A 14,268-nucleotide genomic window follows, 5' to 3' on the forward strand; every position below is an offset into this window, starting at 1 on the left:
CGCAGTATTGTATGAAGTCCATGTGGACCAATCATACCAATAAGGACCCAAGGCACTCTCAAAATTAGAAATAGGGGGCCCTTATTAGAATATTATTTGGGTGAAAAAACAGAGTTGAAAGATAAATTAAGTGGTTTATGCTGACAGCCTGAAATGTTTATATACGACAGATATATTTTTCCAGAATTCCATTGCCCATAATTAAGGGTGTATATAACATACGAGTGTGTATTATATGCGAATAAATAAGTCTTGTGTACATTGATCAATCAGAAGGGGTGCCAATTGGGACTGTTCACCAGCCAATATATTAGCAAATATCGCCATGGGCGCTCAGTAGAGCGGGGCGCTTATTACGTCAAATACTGTATATGAGTTCTTGTACCTTGTGTCGTTTGACTAGTCACATACTTTGGGCGGGGCAGACTTGTATTTGATAAATACTTCTATCCTGTATACAATACAATAGACATGTAATGAAACCCTACATAAATAGCATAAATAAACAGTAAAGGGGGAAATCAATTGGGCACCATTTCACCCCCGTGGGGATTCTGGGTTAGAATGGGTCCCCAGCATCCTATGTTCTTTGATGGATCGGGGGGCCAGACCCGGTGACTTGTACTCATAATATCAATCACTGCATTGTCTGGTCAAGAATGGATTGTCTACAGGCTACCGTAATATAAGTGGATTATGGCCGAGTGTGGTGTATAATGTTTGTGATGTTCTCTCTCTCTCTCTCTCTCTCTCTCTCTCTCTCTCTCTCTCTCTCTCTCACACACACATACACACACTCTCTCACACTCACACACACACAGAGACACACACTGTCTCACTCACACACACACACACACACACACACACACACACACACAGAGCCTCACACACACAGAGCCTCACACACACACTCACACTATCACACACTCTCTCACACACTCACACAGAGACACACACTGTCTAACTGTCTCTCTCTCTCTCACACACACACACACACACACACACACAGAGCCTCTCTCACACATACACACACACTCACACACACACACACACACACACACATACTCACACACACCAATTCAACAGTAGATATTTTGCCCACACTGCCAAATGAATACCTGAAAATAGCATTCTACTAGTTGTAATAAGAGCCTCAAACCTATTTCACATGTTTCTGATACAATTAAGTTTTCCCTCCGCTTAAACATGTTAAATAACAATACTGTAGAGAAGGAAACAACATAAATAACAATGTCCTTGAAAAAGGAACAAAAACACAAACAGAAATTCAAATACATCACTTTGTGATTATAAAATAATATGACAAAAAGATGGTACGGTGATCCTAAAGCAGGAGATGCCAACATCTGTCAGAATCAACAAACTTATCCAGAAACTAACAAAAAGCAATACAACATATTTACCATACCTTACAATGATGTTTCCAGGATCAAAAACCCTCCTTATTTCACGAGGACAACGCTTCACCAATATCCAAGGGAATTTTCAATAAACCTTCAACAAGAGTGCATTTCTACAAGAGATCTCTGAAGACACAGCGCTCTCCTTGCACTAAACACACAGAAACAGGTTAGCATAACGGAAAGTTGAATTTTCAAACACAATCAATTCCATGTGGTGACGATGCCTGTTGAATTGCTGACATATTTAGAGCTGACTGAGGCAACATCTGGGGCAAGAAGCCCATGTCGTAACTAAAGCTGTTCTATATATAGCCCTCCAACACAGGTGAGGAAACTTCAGGTAGAGAGTAGACTTGCTTCAAGTCTCTTCTGAACAAAATACCTACATCAATCTGGCCTCTTGGTGGGCCGTTAGTCGTTATTGGGCACACAGTAAGTTCATGTTTTTGTGTAAACTTCACTGCCATTTGTTTTGACTTAACTGTAAATATATCAAATAAAAATTTCCATTGGTTAAAATTAACATTTTTAGTCCACTAGTCCTTATAATGATAACATATAGCAAAACACTTAAAAATACCTAACTATTTTGGGAAGGACGACAGGACCAGTGTCAAATTCTAACACTGATTTCCTTGTAGATTTAAGTAACGATAGATGTCTGAGTCTTTCATACAAACGAAAAAGATTTATGTTTCATTGGTAATCTAACTTACATTTTTTTAAATAAAAACTTTTATGAAATTCTAATTTCCTTATGGATTTTAGCAAGTCTATATACCATATGTTCTTGAGAATAGTGCGCACCCAAGTATTATGCGCAACCCCCTCTAGCAGATTCAGTATTTTTGGAAAAGAAATTCTAATTTTATGCTCAGAAAAAAATTACACCGTACCCCTTCAGCGAATTCCGGTAAACGAACAGGTGATGAGAAACTTGGTCAATACAAATTTGAAATTTGAGATAAAAGATCACCAGACATGTTGATTTACCGTTTAAATTGTAATTTTTGTTCTGCTAGGCATTGTTCTACATTCAGGGATTAAGATTACCTTGTGTATTTTCTAGTACACTAAGCCGGAAACAGCATTCAGCTGCACACACACAATGATCGGCAAAAACAGTATCTGAAACTATTTTTTTTATCAGGAATAATATATTCTATATATCTTGTCAATTTAGTTGCAGCTTTTACTAAATATATTTAAAACAATAATAATCCTAAGCGTAGCAGCTGATCACTATTGCCAGTTATTTTTTATCACATGAAACAATTTGACCAGTCACCATCGAGGCTCCCGCGCACGTGATCGCGAAAACATGTTGACATAGAATCGTCAAATTATAACAAATATTACATTTAACGAGTCAAAGTATGGCATTTATGATATATGCATCCATTCTCTGTCAACTAAAGTTCGCTTCAAGGCGTCATTTGCGATCAGACCGTGGTTGTTAATAACGGTGAGTTGTGCGATCGCTTCTCACACGATTTCGCCGAAATTAATTAAAACAATATTAAAAGGAATATTGAAGAAAATTAATGAAATAAGTTACAAACCTAAGTCCAGATATACAAAGAACAATTAACCAGACAGTGTAATTACGTGATTAATTTGCGTACTTCAGCATGGATTTGCTGACATGGTATTTCCGGTGTTATGTGCTCACGGTAATGTCTTTCCGTTGAGGAAAAAAACATCAAAACTCGTTATGGCGAGTATAATGCGCACCCCCTTCTACACAGCTGTGTTCTTTTTCAAAAAAGTGTTCACTATACTCAAAAAAATACGGTAGTCTGGGTCTTTGATACAAACAAAAGGAGTTCATCAGTTATTGGGTTTTTTACATTTAACTGTTATTTGATAATAACTTAACAACTTCCTTTATGAAATGGTAATATCCTTATAGATATAAGCAATAGGGCTGTTATGATTCACTCGCGCATTCGGTGAATCGAACCGTAACCATTCATGAATTGAATTTGTTATTCATGGCCACTAGAATCAAATAATTATGAATATGCTATCATGTATATTTACATACCCTGTACCTAAAAATATCCATAACAACATATTATATGCATAGATTTCTTTCAATGACAACACTCTAATAATATTTAATTTGACAGTATTGTTGTCACTGGTCATTGTCGCATTTGAGCAGATACTAGTACCTGGATAAGTGCAGTATATAAATGTATAATATATTAATAATTAACAAACCATGTCAAATAATTTATGTTATTGTTTCACTGAATATGATAAATAATAAATAAACTGCTGACTTGTTATTGTAATTGTGAATTAATAGGGTATTCGTTACCCTATAATTGTGATATGAATCGTATTTGCCTCACAGTGTATTCGTTGCATCCCTAATAAGCAAGTCTAGATAGTCTGAGTCTCCAAACAAAATGAGTTCAGAAGTTGTTTTGTTCATCTAACTGTATTTGATAATAAAATAATAATTTCCTTGGAGATCAAGCAAGTCTAGCAGTATATATTGCTGGACTGACATTACTAAGCCACTAAGATTATCTTAACAGTAACACATATTTCAATGGTTGACATACTTCTAGTTCCACAGTGTGTACGTCACTGAATGAGCTTATGACATTTGTATGGATGGTGTATGTTTGAGGTTCAACAACACACGGCAATATTCCAGCTGTGTGACTGAAGCCTGGAAATAATCAAGTCTGGACCAGAAAATCCAGTGATCGATATTGTGAGCAACGATCCACTCCATCAGTAAATATCATTTGAAAACAAATCATGTAACTTTAAAATCAAAACATATATACTCAGGTACCCTGAATTGTACATCAGTAAAACATATATTTTTCATCTTAAAAGCATAGTGATACATTATATTTATCACTAAAAACATGAACAAAACCTTAACAAAAATATTATGTTAATTTCTTGCTCCAATAACAATGATTTTTCAGTATGTTTAGTTTCAGGACTAAGACTGGTTGTACTTCAAATTTCAGTCCACTAACATTATTGTTTGAGTCCACTCTCAATTGTAATGTATAGAATATTACAGCGTTTTAGGTCTGGGGGGCTTTTCCTGAGCTCAAGGTTCTACATTTTCAATCAAATCCGAGGCGGCGTGTTCTATTCAACTTATGAACCATCCAAATGCAAGAAATACCAGAAAAAAATCAACATACCTTATAGTGAAACAATACAGTGTGTCGCAGTATTAAGGAATTCGATTAAAGCATGCAAGAGCAAAAAGCATGTGCAGCATGGACCAGCTGGAGTCATGAAATGTAAAATTGAACAACTTCTCTCTTTTTAAAATACTTCCTGCATAGCATACTGGGACACACGTGATATTGGAGACAAATGGAATTTTTAGGACATTTACATGATTTTATAGGACATTTACATGATTTTATATACTCCGAAACGTTGTGATCCTGATAATAAAGAAATTGACATCCATAAATTCTCTTCTTTATGTGTATCACTTCTAAATGCTTTTCAAAGACTTGACAATCAGTCAATATAAAAAAAAAGAACCGATCTGAAACCCTTGAACACCTAGAAAGAGCATCCCACATTGTCCCAGAGAATTGAAGCATTTTCAGCCTTAAACTAGGAGTGAAACTGGTCAGTTATACTAGGCAAACAGTGTCATATGAGGATTATTACACCCAATACAAGGAAAGATTTTACAAGGGCTGTTTCAGAATTCAAATCCAATCATTCATGACAGTTTCTATTTCCTCCAAACTACACACTATCAACCCAATCATGCGTATATATATGTGAACCTAATAATATATTCGCCTTTAGAGCTCCAGATAAGTTGCATATTTGCATAAAATATACATAGTAAATTATCATTACCTAATACATTTGAGTTGCTTGGAAGCACTGGATTACATCCTAACCATAATAATAACAGCTAGCTATTTATACTGTGCACCACACCACACCACACCACACCACACCACACCACACCACACCACACCACACAGGGCTAAACTATTATTACACCAGTCCATGTGCACTTGATTTCATTCTCAGCTCCCTTGGGAGTATCCACATCCAACAGTGATCACTGCAGGAATTCCACTGCAGGAATGTCACTGTTAGGATTACTAATAGCACTATTGACCCAAATAGAATTGACCATTCACTGACCCTCCAGACAGAATACTATTGAATTGTAATTTCATGGTTGAAAGAGGAATACAAAACATGCTCGCTGCAACAATGGCAACTGTCCCTTCAATAGCAGATTTGTCACGGATGAATGACTGAAAGGAATGGGCAGGTCTGAGGTCAGTGCAGGAGTATAATTTTCAATATCAAGCAGTTCAAGGTCACATCATGTTTCACTGGAGTAGCTGTTGTGGTTGCTCTCCTGCACACAAGCAATTGATACTTGTGGTAATGATACTGAGTCAGAGCTCCATATAAACTGAGCATTTGCATAAGATATGCAAAATGTATCCCCTTTGCTCAATTCATTTTGAGTTGCTTGCTCACCAATATGCATGAAAACTTTAAAAAATCAAAAAGTAAAACAACAATCCACGCATTTACGAAACTTACCCTTATCAAACTGCAGAGATTCATCTATTGCTGCTTGGGGGTGATATTCAGCCCCAAGTCAGCAGCAAATCACAGTCAACATTTTCAATTTGAATTAAAAATGTCTCAATTCATCAGAATTTATTAAATTAAGAACATCAAAAAAAATAATTTTTTGACCATTATCTTGATTTTTTCCCAAAATTTGTCTGCCAATCCTAGATATATCCCTGCCATATTTCTTGACAGATTTTATTTACTGATCGAATGCTGGTACAACACGCATGAACTCGGCTGCTGTGAAAAATGCATAAAAAACTCCAGTTCTCGCTAATTGTTGATGAGACATGTATGTTGCTGTTGTGAACTCTGGGCTGCACATACATACAACTTAGAAGTCACCAGATACAGCACTTTAAGCAGAATGGGTTTTTTAATATTGGTGTAGAAATAGCCCAAAGACTGGACCCAAAGCAGTAGCAATATATTGAATACCCAAAGATAACTATCACTACCCAATGGGAACGATAACCTGTAAGACTCAATAGCTCAAAACATTATCGGAGTCCTTTTGAGTTCATGAATATTAATTTTTGTTCATAATGATCATTCAAAATGGGACGAGGTGGGGACCATTGACAAAATAATTAAAGAATTTATTTTCATTGTTGCAGCAATGTTAAAGTACCAATCAATCTTATTGTGTTTTTCCATTCATCTGAAACAATAATAAATAACAATGGGTTACACCTAGCTACAAAACCAAGAAAAAAAACAATTTCAATGAAAAAGAAAGGGCAAAGAAACCAGCCCGGTCTCACCACTATAAGGACTTTAAACTGAAAAATACAAGAAATACAAAACAAAATTCATCATAAATTCTGTTTCTGCGAAAACCAAATTACCAGAATGATAAACAAAATATATGAAGCTGCGTCAAATATTTATTAAGTAAATGTCAACAGGAACATTTAAGACAAGGCCCATTCTCTGACCAGTCCTTGTGAGGACCCACTTTTTGAAACTGCACAATTCAAATAATCCGTTATTCAAACAGTCACTCACCCTGCTTGGGCCTGGTGATCATATCATGCTTCCGTCTTCAAACAACCTTGTGTGTTTATAACACAAAGAAGGAAAAAGTTCAGAACAATTCAGTGTTACACGTGTAAACACACATCAACATGACTGTACTCTTAACAGTTGAAAAAGTCGGATATTCTTTCCCCTGTTCTCCTAAATTTTATTTTGGTGTGTTTGTTCTTTGTCAAGGGTGAAAAAGAAGTATTGAGAGGCTCCTAGTCAAAAGGATTTTCAATTCTCTACTTCCACTGTTACCGAAAATACATTTTCACAAATACAGAACATGTTGCGCCAAGGAAAATAATTAACTCCTTCATAAAGAATCCATAGCTTATATCCTGAACATGCTGAATAGATGAGGAAATATTTATTTGCATCAACAAATATTTCCAAGTTGAAACTTAACCTACATGAAGCTGATACCACTGACAGTGTGGACTTATGACTAACAAATTCTGAGGAAGTTACAGTCCCGGTAGACACCATGTCCTCATCTTAAACATGTCAAAGTCAACAATCAGTCTTTCGAAATTCACACTGGTCTGCGAGCCCAAGACTACTAAACTGTGTTGAGGACAAGTAAAAATCTAATGCTGGCAGTCGCCACTGACCAGAAGCATTAAAGAGCCATTATTTTGAAAAAGTTCTCAATGTTTCAATTTTGCTACAAATTGGAGCTGAATAAAACAGACAGACAATGTTAACAAAGTAAACATTTTTGTCTTGTTCAAGCAGGACTAGCTGCACATGCTAGGGACCTGTGAAGTAAGTCCTTAGACCCGCCTTAAAAACAGATTTCTAAGGCTGACATTTCATTGCAGACTAATTGTTTATGAAACAATGCTACATTTTGATAGAAAACTATATGAAACACACCATTTCGGGAAGACAAACCAGACATTATGAGCAAACAGGGTTTAATGATACGCAATGAACCAAGTTGTCAAGTCTAACCACACAATCCACTTGTGTGCACACCTTGCATAAATCTGCTTCATGCAGTCCCAGATTAATTCTGCAATCCCAGAAAGATTTGCAGAAAATGTGACTTACTGCAGAATTGCAGAAAAATTGTGAATCTTACCGGTTTCTTATCTACCAATCCACTATTTTTCATTATTTTCAAGCTTTTCTATTGAATTTTATATTTGAATGATGTTCAAACACACAAAATATGAATCCTACAATAAAATGAAATTTGAAATAAATAATTCTCACTTTTAAATGTTCTTGTGGTATTATAAACTACATAAAGTTGATATGTTAAACCAAACCTGTAATGTGTAAAAAAATTGTAAAGAGAAAATGAGTTTGTATTAATTTTACCACAGAATTTTTAATATTTTACCGTAGAATTTGTCTTGGACTGTACATGGATCTACACAGATGCACACAGTTTTGTTACATATATTTATATATACCTCCATAAACACAAAACTTATTGAAGTTAATTCTTAAGGGACATGGTGTTTGACATGAACCTGGGCACTGGAAATTGTAAGGTTATCTTCTAAGTTAGTTCAACAATGGGACTTACAACTAACACCAAATTCAATAGATTTGCACAAAATTTGATGTAAGGTGAGCTACAAATTCACCTGAGTTCTACAATCAGCTTATGAGCATGATCAACAACAACACTGTGACTACTTGAACAAACATCATTTCAGAACAGCCTGTTATTTTTGTTTCAACACGTAGAGTCAGAGGTTACAACGTGTTTTTGTTGAACAAACATCAACAGGACGCAAAAACACAATCCCTCATAACCAAAAATATAACATGTAAGGCTAACTGTACAACCGTCATGTATTGTTTCATTTTGGGGAGAAGTCATATTTCAAATATTTGAGCATATTTTGACTGACTGTATGCTCGGTATGACAGTTTAGAGATCTGAAGTAAAAATAGTATGCTACATGGGTTTCCTTCATCAAAAATATTTTTTAAAAAGCCGTTGTTTTTTGTCGGTTTGTGGAATTTTGTAATTGTAAAATGGACCATCCCTAACCCGACGAAAAATCAACATGCATTTTTTCCAAAAGCTCCCCTCACCTGAAGCCCATGTCTCCAAATATTTGTCAGGGGTCAACAATAATCATTTTTCAGTTCGACAACATGGCAAATGCAGCAAAGAACCACTGATTGTACAAAAAAAACCTTGCTCAATAAAAAATGTTTTTCTGATAATATATTCAGGGAATAAGCCTAGAACTGTCAGGTCCATACCCGCATATTCATACCCGTGGAATATTGCTGACAATTTAATGAGTTCCATCTAGCATGTCATGTTACTGTTTCATGACAACTGCTTTGATATAGCATGGATCAGAGTTTAAATAATTCTTCAACCTTGAGAAGATGACAGTGAGTGAGTGAGTATGGTTTTACGCCGCTTTCAGCAATATCCCAGCAATATCGCGGCGGGGGACACCAGAAATGTCGGGAAATGTCGGGGGTACGCACCATCAATCTTTTAACATGTGAGCCTGGGGATAGCCTGTGGTTTCTAAATAACAATCAGTATGACAGTCGCAACAGGGTTGATTTTATCAAACGTAATATAATTCATGTTGAAATACAGCAATACCATCCATGTAAAATCAAAAATATATCTTCATCACGTTCATAAGAAAGTATTCCTACTTTAACATCAAATGTTGAACAAATACAAAAGTGACTGTGACTGAAATATTTCAAATAGTGACAAGATTTTGAAAGGACAAGAAAAATAATAACATAAACATCAAACCATTAGGCTAATTGTTTTGCACTAAATGACCTATAACAACGCTACTGAGACCTCTGGTCTCTTGTTAAAGGGTTCTTAAATGCAATTTGGACTGACGTTTTCTTATGTTATACAAATTCATTTGCTTATGTTTAACTGTTATTCGATATGTATAGCAAGGTCAACGCATGTCTTCCGAGAAAAAAACTGTCAGCATCCTAAGACTGACCAGATGGTATATAAACGAATACAAACCAACATGACCTTAACAATTCCACTGATAATGTAATAGAAAGTCCAAAACTGGATATATTTCATAGACAAAACGCATGATACTGTAAGTTCCGAATTCAAAACTCCTTTAGACTCACGTGATGCCGAAGTAGTACAGCTTATCGGACAGGTGAAATCGATCACACTGGCTAAGAAAAACCCGACGATTCCCACTGGATAACCTGACCGACAACCTGATCCGTACACACAACCCACACCGCGGCCTTGAAGGATCATAATTCATTCCTTTAAAACATCAGAGCACTGTTTTTCATTCACTTACGTCAAGTTTGCAGATATCCCCTTTCCGTTGTGAGAAACTAGACTTTCACTCACGAAATCGCCATCAAAGCTTAACTTCCTGTCGGGAGCTACATGTTTCTAAACAAGTACATATTTGTAAAACGATATTTGATTGGCCAATTCTCCTTCAGCCATTTTGCCATTTTTGGGATACTTTCGTTATTCTGTAAATCCAAGGTTTTTAATTCAGTAACTTATGGAAATAGGGAAATAAAATCACTGCTGTTCCATATCGTTAACACAAAGTCTTAAAGTATACAAAAAATAAGACAGAATAAAATAACGACAACGTCGAACTCAATTAGCCAATGGCAGCATTTCTAACAAAGTTAGAACGCGCACTTGTCCAAGGGAACTAACTCTTGTTAAGTTCTTCGTTGTTGACTCAAAAACTCTTATGGTTTGTTTACTAGGTTTACCAGGTTCAAATCTCCGGATACATTCGGATTTTTTTTCGCTACAAAAATGTGAAGCAATTGGTTACCTTTCAGCGATTTTGGAACAATTCAAATTAAAACTTTGAGAAAAGGAAAACAATGGTCACTTTTATTAAATATAAGGTTTAGTTTGTTGTTTAACGTCGCACTAGGCAATATTTCAGCTATATGATGGCTCTCTGTAAATAATCGGGTCTGGACCAGACAATCCAGTGATTGATATCATGAACATCAATCCACGCAATTGTAATACGATAACATGGGTGGGGTGGGTAGTGAAACTTTGTGTGAGTGAGTGAGTGGGTGGAAGGGGGGTGGGGTGGGGTTAGTGAGTGATTGAATGGCGAATCAAACTTTGGTCTTCAGACGACAACACAACACTTCGACCACTAGCCTATGCACCTGCAAATGCAGGAAAAGTTTCCACTTCCTTCTCTAACTCAATTTTACCATCATCTGTACATTTCAGCGGAATCAGACCATGTTTTTTTACTACAGACCTTGTTGAGCGAGACGCCTGATGATCTTCCATTTCGTAGGTTAGAACGGCCTCAGAACAACAAGCCTATCGCTTACACTCGAGATAAGAAGGCTCTGTGGGTGGTCATACTTATTAATTAATTCCCCTTATGTAATGAACATGAATCGTGCATTTACTTAAATGCAATACAGCATATCATAAAAGGACAAACTCGAGAAGCATATAGGCACATCTTAAGGCTTGCAAGCCTGATAAAACGCAAAGAACTGACTTGGTTATGAAGTAACTTAATCAAATCCGTTTTTAACATTCGCCGTCAACTCATTTACTCACTTTTATGCTACATAAAATAAACCACGTCCCAAGACCTTCAAATTAATTACTAAGCTCTTTCCATGAACGCAAGGTTTACTTCTCAGTGATAAAAAGATGCAAAAGACATAGTGTACATTTCCAAAGTAATCAGTTGACAAAAGATGCTTAAGTACAAAGAATCATCGCCCAGAGATTCCAAGCTGATGCTTCTTCATCTCTTGGGACTGACAGGAGAAGCATTTCAGCTACAACATGCTTTTGCCAAAAGTTTGGGCTCGTCCGGGAGTCGAACCCGGGACCTCTCGCACCCGAAGCGAGAATCATACCACTAGACCAACGAGCCGCTCTCCAACCTAAACCTCTTCGACGTTCTATCGCTGTCTCAGCATATCATCTGACCTCATTTCTTCTTCATTTAATCAATTGAGACACTTTACCTTCATCTGCATGCTTGGAATACCCATCATCTGAACACTTTGGTCGTGCTAAAAATCACTCTCTCTGTACATTTCATTATTCATCAGTCGCTCTCTTATGTAAGCAAAGCTACACTATGCATCTTACTACAATACTTTATTTCACACAGGAAAACATCAAGCAACATTTAGGCACACCTTAAGGCTTGGGAGCCTCACTTCATTGCACAAGAGAACTGGCAAAACGCAAAGAATGGGCTTGGGTTATGATGTAACTTATTCAAATCCGTTTTTAACATTCGCCTTCAACCCACTTTTCTGCTTCAAAAAACAAACCACGTCCCAAGACCTTCAAATCAATTGCTAAATTGCTTCCATGAACGCAAGGTTTACTTCTCAGTGATAAAAAGATGCAAAAGACATAGTGTACACTTCCAAAGTAATCAGTTGACAAAAGATGCTTAAGTACAAAGAGATTCCAAGCTGATGCTTCTTCATCTCTTGGGACTGACAGGAGAAGCATTTCAGCTACAAAATGCTTTTGCCAAAAGTTTGGGCTCGTCCGGGAGTCGAACCCGGGACCTCTCGCACCCGAAGCGAGAATCATACCACTAGACCAACGAGCCGCCCTCCAACCTCAAGCTCTTCGACGTTCTATCGCAGTCTCAGCATATCATCTGACCTCATTTCTTCTTCATTTAATCAATTGAAAAACCTTACCTTCATCTGCATGCTTGGAATACCCATCATCTGAACACTTTGGTCGTGCTAAAAATCACTCTCTCTGTACATTTCATTATTCATCAAGTGCTCTCTTATGTAAGCAAAGCTACACTATGCATCTTACTACAATACTTTATTTCACACAGGAAAACATCAAGCAACATTTAGGCACACCTTAAGGTTTGGGAGCCTCACTTCATTGCACAAGAGAACTGGCAAAACGCAAAGAATGGGCTTGGGTTATGATGTAACTTATTCAAATCCGTTTTTAACATTCGCCTTCAACCCACTTTTCTGCTTCAAAAAACAAACCACGTCCCAAAACATACAAATCAGTTGCTAAATTGCTTCCATGAACGCAAGGTTTACTTCTCAGTGATAAAAAGATGCAAAAGACATAGTGTACATTTCCAAAGTAATCAGTTGACAAAAGATGCTTAAGTACAAAGAATCATCGCCCAGAGATTCCAAGCTGATGCTTCTTCATCTCTTGGGACTGACAGGAGAAGCATTTCAGCTACAACATGCTTTTGCCAAAAGTTTGGGCTCGTCCGGGAGTCGAACCCGGGACCTCTCGCACCCGAAGCGAGAATCATACCACTAGACCAACGAGCCGCTCTCCAACCTAAACCTCTTCGACGTTCTATCGCAGTCTCTACATATCATCTGACCTCATTTCTTCTTCATTTAATCAATTGAGACACTTTACCTTCATCTGCATGCTTGGAATACCCATCATCTGAACACTTTGGTCGTGCTAAAAATCACTCTCTCTGTACATTTCATTATTCATCAGTTGCTCTCTTATGTAAGCAAAGCTACACTATGCATCTTACTACAATACTTTATTTCACACAGGAAAACATCAAGCAACATTTAGGCACACCTTAAGGCTTGGGAGCCTCACTTCATTGCACAAGAGAACTGGCAAAACGCAAAGAATGGGCTTGGGTTATGATGTAACTTATTCAAATCCGTTTTTAACATTCGCCTTCAACCCACTTTTCTGCTTCAAAAAACAAACCACGTCCCAAGACCTTCAAATCAATTGCTAAATTGCTTCCATGAACGCAAGGTTTACTTCTCAGTGATAAAAAGATGCAAAAGACATAGTGTACACTTCCAAAGTAATCAGTTGACAAAAGATGCTTAAGTACAAAGAGATTCCAAGCTGATGCTTCTTCATCTCTTGGGACTGACAGGAGAAGCATTTCAGCTACAAAATGCTTTTGCCAAAAGTTTGGGCTCGTCCGGGAGTCGAACCCGGGACCTCTCGCACCCGAAGCGAGAATCATACCACTAGACCAACGAGCCGCCCTCCAACCTCTAGCTCTTCGACGTTCTATCGCAGTCTCAGCATATCATCTGACCTCATTTCTTCTTCATTTAATCAATTGAAAAACCTTACCTTCATCTGCATGCTTGGAATACCCATCATCTGAACACTTTGGTCGTGCTAAAAATCACTCTCTCTGTACATTTCATTATTCATCAAGTGCTCTCTTATGTAAGCAAAGCTACACTA

The 14,268-nt window shown here is 37.1% G+C and overlaps 1 protein-coding gene and 4 non-coding genes across 5 annotated transcripts in view; all 5 read right to left on the bottom strand.

The window, feature by feature from the left end:
- The window catches only part of LOC139470316 (rho GTPase-activating protein 23-like), a 134,500-nt gene extending 124,060 nt beyond the window's left edge, over window positions 1-10,440 (bottom strand). Inside the window, exon 1 of the mRNA XM_071252681.1 lies at window positions 10,352-10,440. The gene's annotated coding sequence lies outside the window, so the exon portion shown is untranslated. The remainder of the gene's footprint in view (window positions 1-10,351) is intronic.
- Window positions 10,441-11,875: 1,435 nt separating this feature from the next.
- Trnap-cgg (transfer RNA proline (anticodon CGG)) lies at window positions 11,876-11,947 on the bottom strand. The gene has a single exon. It is a non-coding gene; the product is annotated as a tRNA-Pro (tRNA).
- A 627-nt stretch (window positions 11,948-12,574) lies between these two features.
- Trnap-cgg (transfer RNA proline (anticodon CGG)) lies at window positions 12,575-12,646 on the bottom strand. The gene has a single exon. It is a non-coding gene; the product is annotated as a tRNA-Pro (tRNA).
- Window positions 12,647-13,286: 640 nt separating this feature from the next.
- Trnap-cgg (transfer RNA proline (anticodon CGG)) lies at window positions 13,287-13,358 on the bottom strand. Its single transcript has one exon. It is a non-coding gene; the product is annotated as a tRNA-Pro (tRNA).
- A 627-nt stretch (window positions 13,359-13,985) lies between these two features.
- Trnap-cgg (transfer RNA proline (anticodon CGG)) lies at window positions 13,986-14,057 on the bottom strand. Its single transcript has one exon. It is a non-coding gene; the product is annotated as a tRNA-Pro (tRNA).
- Between the last annotated feature and the right edge of the window lie 211 nt (window positions 14,058-14,268).

The sequence above is a fragment of the Haliotis cracherodii genome, unplaced genomic scaffold, assembly GCF_022045235.1.
Source record: "Haliotis cracherodii isolate W230 unplaced genomic scaffold, xgHalCrac1.p SCAF_20, whole genome shotgun sequence".
Classification (NCBI taxonomy): domain Eukaryota; kingdom Metazoa; phylum Mollusca; class Gastropoda; order Lepetellida; family Haliotidae; genus Haliotis; species Haliotis cracherodii.